This window comes from Carlito syrichta, unplaced genomic scaffold, assembly GCF_000164805.1.
Source record: "Carlito syrichta isolate Samal-C Ts95f unplaced genomic scaffold, Tarsius_syrichta-2.0.1 Scaffold308228, whole genome shotgun sequence".
In the NCBI taxonomy this organism is placed as follows: Eukaryota; Metazoa; Chordata; class Mammalia; order Primates; family Tarsiidae; genus Carlito; species Carlito syrichta.
In genome coordinates, this window is record NW_007252324.1 from 1 (window position 1) to 15,560 (window position 15,560).

The window sequence follows — 15,560 nt, forward strand, 5'->3', positions numbered from 1 at the left end:
CATAAAAAAGAACAAAATCATGAATTTCGCAGCAACCTGGATGGAACTAGAGTCAATAATTCTGAGTGATCTCTCACAGAAACAAAGATCTGAGTATCACATATTCTCACTCACATAGTGGACCTTGAACATCCACTGTAATACTATAAAAAAAAAAGACTGACAGTAGTGGGAAACTATGGGGTGGGAGGGGACGGGAGGTGGGATTACCGGTAGTCAATATCTGTCTGGGAACGGGGAGACACCCCTTATCAACAAGGGTGCCTGAGTGAAGCATATTTGTATACCTAACCCTAAACTGTACCCCACAATATCAAAATAAAAACTATTGATAAAAATAAAAGTAAATTAAATTTAAAAAATAAAAAAAAATTGAGAGTAAGAAGTATGAAATGAAACATACTATATGAATATTGTAGTGTTGTGGTGTCATTTTTAGGCACATACACTATGTAACAATATTTTATGGAAATAAATGTGAAAATTAAACACACACACACACAAAAATATACTGTGAGGAATCAAAAGTATTTCACACATATGGATCCTAATTTTTAAAAGCTTGGAGACTAGTGATATAGGAAACCTGAATATTTTGTCTACGGTGGAAACATTGGTAACCAAAAAGCATTTGAAAAACTGTCTTAGTGTGAGGTCTTTGATTTGAAACACACACACACACACACACACACACACACACACACACACACACACAGAGAGAGAGAGAGAGAGAAATGAAGCAAACAAAAATCAGAGTAGATCTCTATAGAAGAAGAGAGGTTTTGTATAAAATATCAAATGTATTGTTCATCATTTTATATCTTTGAAGGAAATGTATCATGTATTAGGGCCATTTCTTTGCACACACTCTCTGACAACCAGATTTTTCATCTGTTAACTTTCCTTTTCTTCTTCTTCTTATTATTATTTGAGTTGGTGTCTCACTTTGTCTCCCAGGCTGGAGTACAGTGGGACGCTCATGGCCACCTCAGCCTTGACCTGCTAGGTTCAGGCAATCCTTCTGCCTCAGTCTTCCAAGTAGCTGAAACCACAGGTGTGCACCACCACGCTCACTAATTTTTTAATTTATCGTAGAGATAAGGTCTTGCCAAGTTGCCCAGGCTGGTCTTGAACCCCTGGGCTCAGACAATCCTCTCGCCTCCACCTCCCAAAGTGCTGGTATTACAAATGTGAGCTACCGTGCCTGTCAGCTTTCCTTTTTTCTCCATATTAGCTTTGGATGGTTCAATGTCATATCCACTTTCTCCTCTAGAACAATTCAAAAAAGACTGTTGGTTGTCACTGCATTAACATGAAAATTTCAAAATAAATTGAGAGATAATTTCTAAATAGGTTGTCCTTCATAGAAATTGAAGTGCTTATAACTTTTAGCAATGCTATTTTTATATATTCTTTGCTTTTGTAATCTAGACCTAATCGATATTGTCTTAATATCTCTCAGTATCCTACAGCATACACCCTCTAATCCCATCCAGTTCTCTGTCTTTACAGAGTTAACTAATACTCTTTAACCATGTATAGGATATGTCCATTGCCTCAAGATATTAGGGTCTGGTGAGAAGTTCACTGTCACAAATAACTAGCATGAAATAATAAAATAATGATAATAAGATAATGATAAATGTCCCAAGAAGCATGCAAATAATATGCTTGTGTTAGAGAATGACAGCTACCCCCACAATATCCATGCTTCTCTTCCTCTTAATACCAAACCCCAGTTTTATTCTGGTCTGCAAAGTTCTCAGCCACCCTTGTAGTTATGTATGACTTGGTTACCAAGTTCATTTGCAGCTGATGTGACCACTTGATGCCACATCTGGCTAATGAAATGAAAGCCAAAGTTGTTGAGTTGAATTTCATGGTAAGGTCTTTATAGAGTCATGTGTCTTTGGTCTTTCTTTTCTTCCTATTTTCTGCTGTCTGATACTTAAACATGATGATTAGAGCTAGCTTAGACTATTGTGGAGGTTCAGGGAGAAGCAATTCTGTCATATAAAGTTGAACCTGCCCCTGAATAAAGTGATACTCCTGGAAATTCAGAGAGCGAGAAAAGGAATACTTCCATGGCGTGTTTTTAGTAGCTTTTGAGCTAAATCTAGAAGATTAAACAAGATTTTATCATGTGGTCAGTGCTACAAAAATCTATGAAGGAGAAGATTTCAAAGAGGAAGTTGTATTCACAGTATATCAAATTTAATGGAAAAGAACATAGCTCCTTTCTAAGCCTCTGCACACACCCACTCAATTAAAAGGCCATGACCCCTCATATATAAATCTCCCTTATCTAAAGACCTAGTTCAAAGCTAGCTTCTTCAGTATGGCCTGCCCACTCACAGTAAACTACCAAGTATACTGAACACCAAAGACCCAGTCATTCGCAAGCAATCCATCATCATTTGTTATTCCAAGGTATAGTTCCTTTGTTTTTTTTAAATGTCTCTTCTCACGGTGCAGTGTAGGCTTTCTGATGTCAGAGAATGTTCTTTAAATTCCTAATGATGTTCATGGTCTTTGCACACCTTATCGTCTTAATCATGAAGGCGTGTCATTTTTATCTCTCTTCAGAATGTCTTTATAGTAGTCTGACATGATTTGCATGCTAAGCATTTGAGCAGAAGAGAGATAAATACATGTATAAATACCAATTCTGTAGTGTCTGATAGCTTACAAAAACTTTCATATCCATTGTTTTACAACTTTGTGAATTAAGTATCATCCACCCACATTTTATTCACTAAAATATAAACCAGGCTTAAGGTCCACTAGGAAAGTAGTACCAACCATGTCAGTTATTATAATAACACGGAAAAGTACTACTAGAGAAGAGAAGGCAAGGTTCCAGGAGGCTTCACTGGCTGAGTACTCAGCAGCTTTCTCTTGGGTTGGCCTAAGAGAGCCAAAGAGGGAGTGATAAGTGAATGGAGTCTTAAAGAATGAATGTATCTGGAAGTCAGGGACAAAAAGCATTGCAGGGAGGACAAACAGTGTGTGTGCGGCAGAGAAACCTGAGGCAGCATGGCCCATTTGAGCAATAACAAATATTTGGTGTAGCTGAAGGACAGGGGGAGTATGCAGGAGATGTAAAGTAAGACTGGAGAGTTAGCCAGAGGCTGGAAAACAAAAGATAATGTAAACTGGCTACAGTATTTCCATTTTATCCCTTAGGCAAAGAAAAGTTGCTAACAGATGTTAAGCAAGGAAGTTCTATGGTCGCATTTACAATTTGGAAAGATAATTCTAAATGCAGTGTCACAAATTATCCAAAAAGATTTAAAAGAACTTCTGAGACACATAGAGCAAAGTAGTGTTAAGTTTCCAACCACAGAGAATCATAATCCTGACGTTGATTTTACAAATTAAAAAAATTTACCGTGGTGTTAGCCGTGTAATTCAATGTAGCAACATAAATAAAATGTTTTAAGATTTCAAAGTGACTGGTTTCCTTACCCTGCAGAAAAGAAAGAAGAGAGATTCTTTGATTCACACAATGCCAGTGCCTGTTAATAAATCACATATCTTTCCTGATTTTCCATCTCTCTCTCTTTTTTTTTTTTTTTTGGTTGGCTTATTTATTTGTCCTTATATTCTTCCCTTTTAACTGAGGGTGAATTGTTTAAAAATTTTACTTACAAGTTGACCAAAAATAAAATTCTTTTCTTTTTCATTTATTTTTTTCTTATTTCTTCCTTAAAAAAATATAAATTAGACTTGTATCAGTTTCCAATGTCATCAGTAATACTTTAGGCAGAAACAACATTAATCAGATATAAAAAGGTATTTTACTTTTTTTAAAATCCAAAAGGACTCAAATGTATTTTATGACCTTCACTCACAAAAACAGCTTAGTGCACCATGAGAATTAATTTAAGACTGGATAAAATGAATTAACTGTCTACATAAGACAGCAAGGCAAGGTAGAGCTTAGGTATTTCTTTGCCAACAACTGTTCCTATACTAACATGCTAATGTACTTTTTGGAAAAATGCCAGAGATGATACTATGGACTTTTGTTTTTTTCTTTCTCTCTGCCCATATGTTTCTAAAATAAATTATACTATGAATATATAGACTACGTCTCTTTTTGCCTTGTGGAAAAAAGAGATGGAACAGTCATATAGAGTGATACTGTCAGTTTTTGAGGAAGCTAAGGATGAATTTCAGTTCTGCTCCTAGCCAATTGTAACCCTTGGCAAGTTGCTTAGCTGCATAGGGTCTGATTTTTTAACAGCAAAATAGGGATAACAGTAACTACTTCACAGGGTTGTGTTAAGGATTAAATAATATATTGTAGATCAAGTGTTTTATAGTGCCTGACATAGAGTAAATGTTCAATACATAGAACAGTCACTGTTATTAATATTTCTATTATTAGAAGTGTGTTACTCTGCCTGCTAAGGTATGAGGCTTTCCTTGCTGGGGAGAAATCTCTGTCAATGTATTATTTCATTTGTCAAAGGCATTTTGGAAGGAGGTACTATGTCATAGTGATTAAGAAATCTGCTATCCTAAAATCTCATTCTTAGTTTTGTGCGGATTTGTAACTTTAAGCTCCAAAGTTAGTTTAAGGTGATCTTACATTATTACTACTCACTGAAGTATAAGCAGATTGTCTCACCAAAAAAGGTGCCTAGACCTTAAGGTACCTAGACCTTAAGCTTTGGGTAATATCCAAAAGTGATTTTTCAAGGGTGATGAGAATCCGATCTAATTAAACATGCATGCAAAAAAAAAACCAAAAACAAAACATATATATATATGAAGGAACCTGGAAGAAAAAAGACAATTTCATGTATTGACATTATCACAAATTACAAAATGGCTGTATTTACTCTAAAGAAATATATAACAACCTCAAAATTATCAGCAGGATATGAAAAGCTAGAAAAATGGATTTTAAAAATAATCAAATTCAATAAAATTAGATAAATATAAAGCAAAATAATTATAAAATCTTAATACAATAATATACAAAATAGCATTCAAAAATTACAAAATATACTCAATGAGCATTTTGGCCAGCAAACCAGATGCAATTATAAAGCAGCAAAAAGCAGTAAACTAGAAGACAGATGAGGATAAGTTATCCAGCATGCTGCAAAAACGTGGAAAACATAGAAGAGAAAGTAAGAGACAAGAGCATATTTTAAAATTCCATAAGGTAATACTAATATATCTAAATTTTTATATACCTAATTATGTGCTCTTTAAAAAATTTATTATTGACAGTACCAAAAGGAGGGGGAAATTCATAATTAGAGTGGAAGATTGTAAATTTTCTTTCTTAGTTGCTGGTAGAACAGAAGGAAATAAGTAAGGCTATAGATGACTGGAAATATAATTAACAAACGAGCTATGGACATTACACTACAATTGCAGAATAATGTTTTTTCAAGCACACATGGAACATTTAGAAAATGTACTATATACTGTGCATAAAGCACATAACAAATGTCTAAAAATTGTATTCACACAGAGTGAAGAAATGTGAAAAAATTCCTATGTTCCTAGAAACATATAAAGTTTTTAGGGTACATAAAAAAAATTTCAGTATTCATATAAAGGTAGTACATAGTTCAAAATGCAATTTTAGGATCTAGATACACTATTCACAGAAAAATATTTACTTTTATTTATCTTTTGCCATTCAAGCTGAAAGGTATGTGATGAATCCTTGAAACAACCAAATATAAATATTTATGTCTTTAAATAGATGTTGAGCACTGCATTGTGTGAGAAATTGACTAGATTCTGGAGACAGAGAGAGGCACCACACAGACCCTGTCCTTGAGAAATTAACAGTCTATTAGAGGAAATGGGCAAATAGAATAATAACAAAAATAATAATTAATTTTGAAAGAGGGGCATTATTGAACCATTGATAATAATGCCAGAGATTGTGGAGGGAAAAACATGCTTGGTCTGCTTCTCAAAGACCTAACTAATCTTGAAAGATTAGTTAAATATGAGAGGTAAAAATAGGAAATGTCCCATACTCATCATGTGAAAATAATGTGTTATGCATATACTATACAATATTCCATTAACTGAAAGGAAATTCTCATTTTATATACAAGAAAACCTAGACGAAGATAATTTAATATGCTACGTAGTGCAAGGTAACATAGGTAGTATGATTGCGAACACAAGAGTCACATGTGGTGGGAGCCCGGCGGAGGAACCCGAGGGTCGCAGGAGAGCGGCGAAGCCGGCCCCTGCCGGCCGCACAGGCGCGGTCCATAGGCTGCAGCGCAGGGTCCGAGGCCAGCTCTGCACCTGGAATATTTTGAAAACGATTGCTCTGGGCCAGATGCTGTCCTTGTGTATATGTGGGACAGCCATCACCAGCCAGTATTTGGCAGAAAGATACAAAGTGAACACTCCCATGCTTCAGAGCTTTAACTATTGCTTGTTCCTCATTCGTACTGTGATGCTGGCATTTCAACCAGGCAGTGATAACCTTCTAGAAATCTTCAGAAGAAAATGGTGGAAGTATATTTATATTCTACTGGGACTAGCAGATGTGGAAACAAATTACCTGATTGTCAGAGCCTACCAGTATACGACTCTGACCAGCGTCCAGCTTTTGGACTGCTTCGGGATTCCTGTGCTGATGACTCTCTCGTGGTTTATTCTTTATGCGAGGTACAGAGTGATCCACTTCATTGCCGTGTCTGTCTGTTGGGCATAGGAACCATGGTTGGAGCAGACATATTTGCAAGGAAGGAACAATTCAGGGAGTGATGTGCTGATTGGTGACATCTTGGTGTTTCTTGGGGTGTCCCTTTACGCCGTTTCTAATTTTTGGGAAGGAGACATCTTGAAGAAGATGAGCAGACAGGAGTTTTTAGGAATGGTGGGCCTATTTGGAACAGTTATCAATGACATACAGCTATTGATTGTGGAGTATAAGGATATTGCCAGCATTCACTGGGACTGGAAAATTGCCCGGCTGTTCATGGCATTTGCCCTCTGTATGTTCTGCCTCTACACCTTCATGCCGTTGGTGATCAAAGTCACAAGTGCCACCTCTGTCAACCTGGGCATCCTGACAGTGGACCTCTACAGCCTTTTCTTTGGACTGTTTCTGTTTGACTACAAGTTTTCGGGACTCTACATCCTGTCCTTCGCCGTCATCCTGGTGGGGTTCAGCCTCTACTGCTCCATCCCAACGTGCACGGCGGAGCCAACTGGAAGCAGTGCGCCCGTCACCAGCATTGGGATCGATAACCTGGGCCTGAAGCTCGAGGAGAACCTTCCAGAGACCCACTCTGCGGCCTTGTAGCTGGAGGAGACCCCACTGGGACGAAGCAGAGCCCACCGTCGGCTGTGGGGACAACTTGGGGGAGATATCAGACTCAGAGTGGACACTCTGCGGCATCGGATTGGAGCCAGTGGTTACGTTTTAGAAAGGCACGCTAAGCAAGGCCTCAGAAGACAAAATGCCAAAACAGAGCCGAAACCAAGGCTGGGATTGTGTTTCTGTGTGTTTGAGGACCAATGCCTCTCAGAGCCAGAAAGACGGGGTGCAGGCCCCATTCTGGGGTCTCAGAAGGACCTGGGAGCGAACCAGCTTCAGGACAAGACCTGAGGGCAGGCTGTCCAGGCTGGGTTCGGTATTAGGAGGGGGGCTTTCTGGGTTGGAGGCTTTGGCTTTTCATCCTGCTGAGGCAGTCGCTGTCCGCAGGCCCTGCGGCCTTTGGGCACAGATGAGGCCTGGTCACTGATGGCGGTGTGGCGGGACAAAGGGTGGGGGAGCCCTTGAGAAGTCCTGAGACACAAGTGTGAGGATTATAGAAGCATCAACTGGGGTGCAGATAACCTGGGAAACTTTCCCCCAATCATGTGTTTGTTTCTTTAAACGTTTCTCTTCCATTACCCCCTCCAGGTCCCAGAGCAAACTCTCTCTGCTCCCATAGACTGTCACACTGAACCCCTCGCCACATTTCCAGTCCCAGACCACACGTTTCAAGGCATCTGAGACCCGAGTGAATACGTGGGTGCCATTCTTTCTAAGATATTCCCATGGCCCCCCGGAATATTCTTCCTGATATTTAATAAGCATCAGTTTGGGAAACTAAGTCTTACTGCAAATTATCACAGTAAGGAGAAAGCATTATTTCTATAACCGGTAAAAAGAAAAAGAAAAGATTACCATTAGAATGAAACCCCCAATTAATGATTTATCAGAGAAGAGTATATCCAGGAATTCTGGGAGCCTCTAGTTGTTAAAAGATATTATGCTGCTTCTTACTAAATATTTGTAAAGCTGTGAGATTTTTATAATACTTCAAAACAAAGTGTTAATATGTAGCATTGGTATAGTATTGACCAACAAAACGCCACTTGAAGAAAACTCTGTATGTAAACTTTTGGTAAAATTATCATAAAGCAACAAAGGGCAAATGTTCATATTATTAAGACTTTGAATTAAAAATAAAGAGTCAAATGTAAGTCTAACACCAAAGTTTATGCACATATGCACATTTATGTAAGTCAGGAAATGAAACTGTAGGTAACACTTCATAAAATTTTATTCTATTAAGGCTAGACAACAAGTGGCAAAAATTATAGGCATGTGTTTTTATATGTATATATATAATTACAATGTAATATTTATTAATAACAGTAATTTCACAAGGAAGAAGACTTGAGGAAATTACATAATGGGATATTTACAACTCAAAAGCATATATATGTCTTGGATGGAGTTGGAGACCATCATACTAAGTGAACTATCACAGACACAAATAACTGAATACCGCATGTTCTCACTCATGAATGGGCCATCAGCATTAGTCACATTAGCACAAGGGAGAGATTGGTAGTCACTGTTAGGGGAAGGAAGGAGGGAAGAGGGTGAAGGGCACAAGAAAACACTAAGGGTCCAGAGGAAGCGAGGGCCAGCTAGAAGCCCAAACTTCAGGAGCTTACAGTCTACTTATATGGTTATTCCTCATTGAACTACATATTCCTACACTAAAATTAAATTTTTAAAAATTACAAAATTTATTGGGCTTAGAATCATCAGGGGAAAAAAAAGTATATGACTTCCACTTCTGTTAATGGCAGAGTAATTTAGAAATATTTTTCCCACTGAAGATAACTTTTAAAAAAATAGATGAAGCTTTGAAGTATTAAAAAAAATCTTCTTTTAAAAAAGTTTTAACTAGCTAACAATATAGTAAGTAGTTACCAACTCAAGACTCAGAGAAGTTAGTATGGCCCTTGGAATGTCTTCACCCTGTATTTGCCAAACCCAAAGAGGTAGGTAATAAGTTAAGCAGTTATTTTTGTGAACACTCAAAGCTATAGACAAAAGTTAAAGTCCAGGGCCCATGAAGGTTGGTCACTTTGATAAACTAATCCCCGCTGAGCTTCGACTCAAAGATCTTCATTCTAGGAATTACTTTGCACCTGAAGTAAGGCATTTCTGCAACGAACTCTCACCTGCCTACAACTCATTGCTGTATCTCAGAACACAACCAGCTCCAAATCTGGATTTAGGTAGTCATGGATTGCTAGTGCTTCCATCTGACAGGAAAAAGTAAATCAAAATTCCTTTTGGAAGATGATATCAACCGCAAACAATTTCTACAAATGGTTTTCAAACACAATGACCAACAAAAAATACAATAAAAATATAACCAGAAATGTGTGAGGACATAAATTATTTGATAGACATAACTACTACTCTTGTCATTTCTAAAACCAGAAGAGGAACTCATTGAAAAAAGAGCACAAAAGTAAATTGTAATTCTTACAGGTAGCCTGATTTGTTCCGAAAATTTTAGTTGCTATTGACAAAAGAATGCACAAAGTATCTCATCTAAGGTCTTCAGAGAGAATATCTAATAGCTTCAAATAGTAATTGTAATGATCTAAGTTTCTCAGTTATCAATCAACTCTAAAGAGTCCTGGAAAATGTCATTATCACTATATTTCTATCAGAAAACCTTCAGTCTCTGTTTCCAAGTAAAATCAAGTTTCAGTTGAAAATGTACTGGTTTACAAATGAAGCAAGATGTTTTCTCTTACATTTCAAAGAAACTGCAATGAAATCAAAGTTTACATGAACACTCCATATATGGATGTAATCAATGCATACTTGATAAATTTTAAGTGAATTTCCAATTACCTTTATAAGATAAATACACTTAGCATGAAGTTTCTTTGTGATGAAGATTTTATGATTAACACTATTTTCTAGTTTTGCTAAATTGTAATAGCAACTTATTTTATTTTATAAGTATGATCTATGGAAATAGCATATACTGTATCTATGGAAATAGCATATATGGAAATAGCATTATATTTATGATCGATGGAAATAGCATATTGAAGTCAATATAATACAAAATAAAGTAATTTCTAAGTTTCCATGGCAAGCTATTCTCTTAAACAACAACAAAAAAGAAAGAAAGAAAGAAAGGAAAAGATCTTGGATAGTATGTTTTCTAAGTAAGAGTAAAAGCTACTCCTTAGTCAAAGAGAGAGACCCAAACAATTCCATCTTCTGTTATTTCAGCTTAACTAACCTTGTGTTAATTCAGCTCATTCAAATTGCATGCCAATTAATCGACATAGTTTTTAGAAATCATTGATTTTTTTTGTTAGTTAACTAACAAATGTCAATCAGAAGAATCACTGATTTATAGAGTCCTTAAGTCCTTAAATTTCTTATAGCATTCTACCCACATGAAATTAACTTTCTTCCAACACAAAGGTCTCTGCTTATAAGGGCCTGTTGTTTCAGTCCCGTTATCAAAACCTCTATGTTGCCCTATTTTTATTAAAAGCACGTAGTCAATTTTTTCACCAAGGACATACCATAAACAGTGCAACCTATTTAGAAAGGAATGATTATGGTAAAAATGGAATAAGGTATATAATCAAGTCAGAAATAACTAGTAACACCTCTGGGTGAAAGGAATCTGGATAAGTTTTATCAACAAAACATGAGAAGTTTTCATATAGCCCAAAAATGTTAAAACATAAATTACTCAATAGTGTCATTACCTCATGAGTAACTACTTACCTCAAATTGATTTATTTTCATTTTAGAATCTCTCTCCAAATAAGTCATCTTTTTAAAATTAAATAAGAGCTAAAGAGTACTAAATATTCTTTTTTTAAAAAATATTCTTTTAAAAATTATTAAACTGTACTTTTTTTCCTAACAGAGTTAGGAAATAGAATTTTTGTCTACTTGCAACACTTTTATAATTTGCAGCATAGAAGTACATTTCATTCATGCTGAATGATACATACTGTTATGTTGCATCGTAGGTTTCATTTATTCATAATATAAAAATCCTTTAAGAAAATGTTTTCAAAATTATCATTCTCTGGACTGAATGAAAAAATGTGGCACATATACACCATGAAATATGACACAGCCATAAAGAAGGACAAACATATGGACTTCACAGTAACTTGGTGGGACTTCGAGTCCATCATACTCAGTGATCTATCACAGAAACAAAGAACAGAGTACCACATGTTCCCACTCATAAGCAGACCCTGCACATTTACCATAATACTATAAGAAAGGGAGCGGCAGTAGCAGGACACTGCTGGGGGAGTACGGGGCAGAGGGAGATGGATACATCAATAAGGGTATCTGATTTCAAACCAGGCAAAGTGAGGACCAAAGGGACGCCCAAACTTTACCTCTACGATGACCACTTGTATACCTAATCCTGGATTGTACCCCACATCTTTAAAATATAAATAAATAAATAAATCATTCTACTTTCTACTATTTTGGGGCATCCTGGGTTTTTTCCTACAAGATACAAAGTGTTGAATTTTGAAGTCTATGGAGACATGACAGCTGAAAGATCCTGAGCTCAAAATTAGGGAAATTCACTATAATGTCCATTTACAGCAAGCTGCACATATATTACTGGAATGTGTTCCTATTATCCCGGTTATTAAAACTAGAGTTTTATCAGGAACATTTTATCACAAACCAAGTGTATTTCTAAATTTATTAGCTTAGAATTCAATACTTCAACAACTTAAAAGATTTACCCTTTTATTTCCAAAAATAAATTCTCAAGGTAAAAAAAAAGAGTGAGCAAATTTGGAAATAAAATGTTGTACTTTGCTTTGGATATGACTTTTACTGAGGACATTGTAGCAATGAAAAAGAACACTGTATCAATGTTACTTTAAGAAATGGTATTAAAACAGGAAACTAAACTTAATGGTATGAATCAGAAACTGAAGCAAAACAATAACAAAAACCTGGTTGTAGTCTATTGGTCCCAAAAAACACTACCTATCTTTATATCATTGCCTGAATAAATATCGAATCAGCAATCTTTGCAATTCAACTTATACTTTGTATGATTTGGGTGTAAGTGGGTGGGAACTTAATTTTTTAAACTCCAAAGAAGTTATTCAAATAAAATAGCCTTTACTAATCATCAAAGAAATGCAAATTAAAACCACAATGAGATACCACCTACTCCCGTCAGGATGGTCATCATCAATAACTCAAAAAAACAACAGATGCTGGAGAGGATGTGGGGAAAAGGGAACACTTCTACACTGTTGGTGGAAATGTAAACTAATACAACCTCTGTGGAAAACACTGTGGCAATTTCTAAAAAATCTGAAAATTGACCTTCCATATTCCTTCTGGGAATATACCTGGAGGAACTGAAATCACTCCATAATAAAGATACCTGCACAGGCATGTTTATTGCAGCATTACTCACAATAGCAAAAACATGGAACTAACGGTGCTGTCCATTGAAAGTGAACTGAATAAAGAAAATGTGGTACATTTACATGATGGAATATTATGCAACCATAAAGAAAAACAAAATTATGAGCTTTGCAGCAACCTAGGTGGAATTAGAGTCTATAGTACTCAGTGATTTATCACAGAAACAAAGATCTGAGTACCACATGTACTCACTCATAAGTGGACCCTGAACATTTATTATAAGGCTATAAGAAAGGGATTGGCAGTAGTGAGATATTGCCTGGAGAGAATGGGGGACACATATCATCAATAAGGGTACCCACACTTTACCTGTATGATGACCATGTATGTACCTAACCCTCATTTGTGCCCCACATTTTAAAAATAAAGTAAAATAAAATAAAATGACTTGCATAATCAACATTCCCATGGAAATATGGTAGGAGCATGGCAAGTGAACAGTATCTTAATTATGGTCAAATTTTCTTTTACTAAATATTAAAAATAAAGTATATATAGTTACAATATTAAGAAGTATTTGTTTTACAAATTAAAATATGTGTAAGTTTTATGAGTTATTGTACATACATTCATTGTACAAAGTTCAAACAAAAGAATATAACCAAAAATAGTAACATTAAATATCACCTCTAATTCCACTACCAAAAAAGAATCACTCAACATTTTGGAAAGCAACATTGCAAACATGTTGCAGTACAAACATACATGGGGGACTCCCAAAAACCCAAAATTTATTTATTAAAAAATTTTATATCTATTCTTAGGTGTTTATACTTCACCTTCAAAGTACTCTCCATTTGATGCAATATGTCCATCAAGACTCTTTTTCCACTTTCCAAAATAACTTTTGAACTCATCCATTTTGATATACTTTAGTACTTTGGCCCTTTTTTGTTTCACCTCTTCCACATTGGCAAAATGTTTCCCTTTAAGGACTTTTTTCAACCCAGAAACAAAAAAATGTTGCTCAGGAGAGATTGGGTGAATAGAGAGGGTGCGGCATGGAGGTCAAAATTCTCAGTGCAATGTGGGCAGGTGTGCTTGTAAATCACTAATCAAGAAATGGGCAAATGCATTGAAAGAATCTCCGAAAAAAATTCACTGAAGCAAAGGCAGTCTCTCACAACAATGCTAGTTGGTACACTGATGCCGATGGGTCCTTGGAACACATCTTGCAGAGGAAGCCTACACTACAAGGGGTCTGCCCTCCAAAGGATAATTCCAGGTTTTTATTGGGTCCTCCCTTATATATAATTTTTAATGGACTTACTCTAAGTGCTTTATTTTACATAGTTCTCAAAAATAGTTTACAGAGAACTTTTCTTGCCAGTAAATATGAAAATACAATATCATTTTCAGTAATCAGTTTTCTATTATGTAAATATACCATAAATTATTTGAGCAATTTATGGATGTTTTAATTATTTTTCAGGTATTATAATGTTGCTATTCAACTATGTAAGTCTCTTTGTATATGTGTCCAGTCATTTCCTGAGGATACATTTCAGCAGTTAAATTTATTGAATCAAAGTGTGTTTAAAAGTTAAATTTTGGTATAGATTGTCAGAAAGGTTGTAGCAAGTTATACAATCATAGCTGTTCAGGAGAGTGCATACTTTGCTTAACCTTGGTAATACAAGATCTTTAAAATATTTTCTAATTTTTTTCTAAACTAACAATCAACACGTTTTTATTGATTTGTTTTTTGTAGAAAGGTTGAAGATCTTTTCATAAAAAAATTAACCCATCTGCATTTCTTCTTATGAATTTTGATGCATACTTTGCCTAGGCAATTTTGAAACCTAGTAAAAAAAATTCTACACAGGCGATAAATAAATCTGGCCTAAGTAGAAAAACACAAGCATGTACAAGTGAAACATGTGGCTAGACCATAGCTGTATCTGATTGCCCTGTAAACTGTGTTTTAAATCAGTTACTAACAAATTAGTTTAGTTCATTCACACTTCTCCACCACTAACTTGACAGGCAATTTTTAAAGAAAAGAAATGTGTGATCTATTTTCAACTTTTTGAAAATATTTCACAATTGAAGGTATCCCCCTCAGTATTTCTATAGAGGTTCATTTTCTTTTGAATGTCATATAGATGTCTCTTGTGTGTGATTATCACTTCATGAGTATTATTAATGGCCACTTTGACACTTACAGGATCCCGAAAGACAGAGTGGCATCTTTTCATCCATTTCAAGCTGGAGTCAAAGACATCAAGAAGAGATATACTATTTCCATGCCATCCGAGTGCTCTTTAGCACTGCTAAACTTCACCTACCTATGTGCCCCTCTAGGGACTTCTAATGAATCTCTTTCCTTTATAGTGCAGGTGTTCACCTCCTGTCTTAAGCTCTGAACTAACCACTGTACTAACCACACTCCAGATAAGATCCTCATATATCCTGAATTTCACATCCTTGACTAATACCTATAATCTTTTCCTCTTTTAAAGGGCAGCAACCATTCACTGACTGGATGTGTTTTTATTTCAACCATTTAAAAATAATTCCATGTGTCTGTTGGCAGCCCATATATCTTCTTTTGAGAAGTGTCTATTCATGTCTTTTGCCCACTTTTTAATGGGTCTGTTTTTGTTTTTTTCCTTTTGGCACGTTTGAGTTCCTTGCAGATCCTAGATGTTAGGCCTTTGTCAGATATACGCTCAGCCTCACTCATCATCAGAGAAATGCAGATAGAAACTACATTGAGATACCACCTAACCCCAGTAAGAAAGGCCATAATTAATAAAACAAACAACAACAGATGCTGATGAGGACGTGGAGAAAAAGGGAC

The 15,560-nt window shown here is 35.8% G+C and overlaps 1 pseudogene across 1 annotated transcript; it reads left to right on the plus strand.

Annotated features, from left to right (window-relative positions):
- The first annotated feature begins 6,151 nt into the window (after positions 1-6,151).
- Positions 6,152-7,303, plus strand: LOC103267736 (annotated as a pseudogene). Its single transcript, XR_504767.1, has one exon. The product of XR_504767.1 is annotated as a solute carrier family 35 member F2 pseudogene (transcript).
- The last annotated feature ends 8,257 nt before the right edge of the window (positions 7,304-15,560 follow it).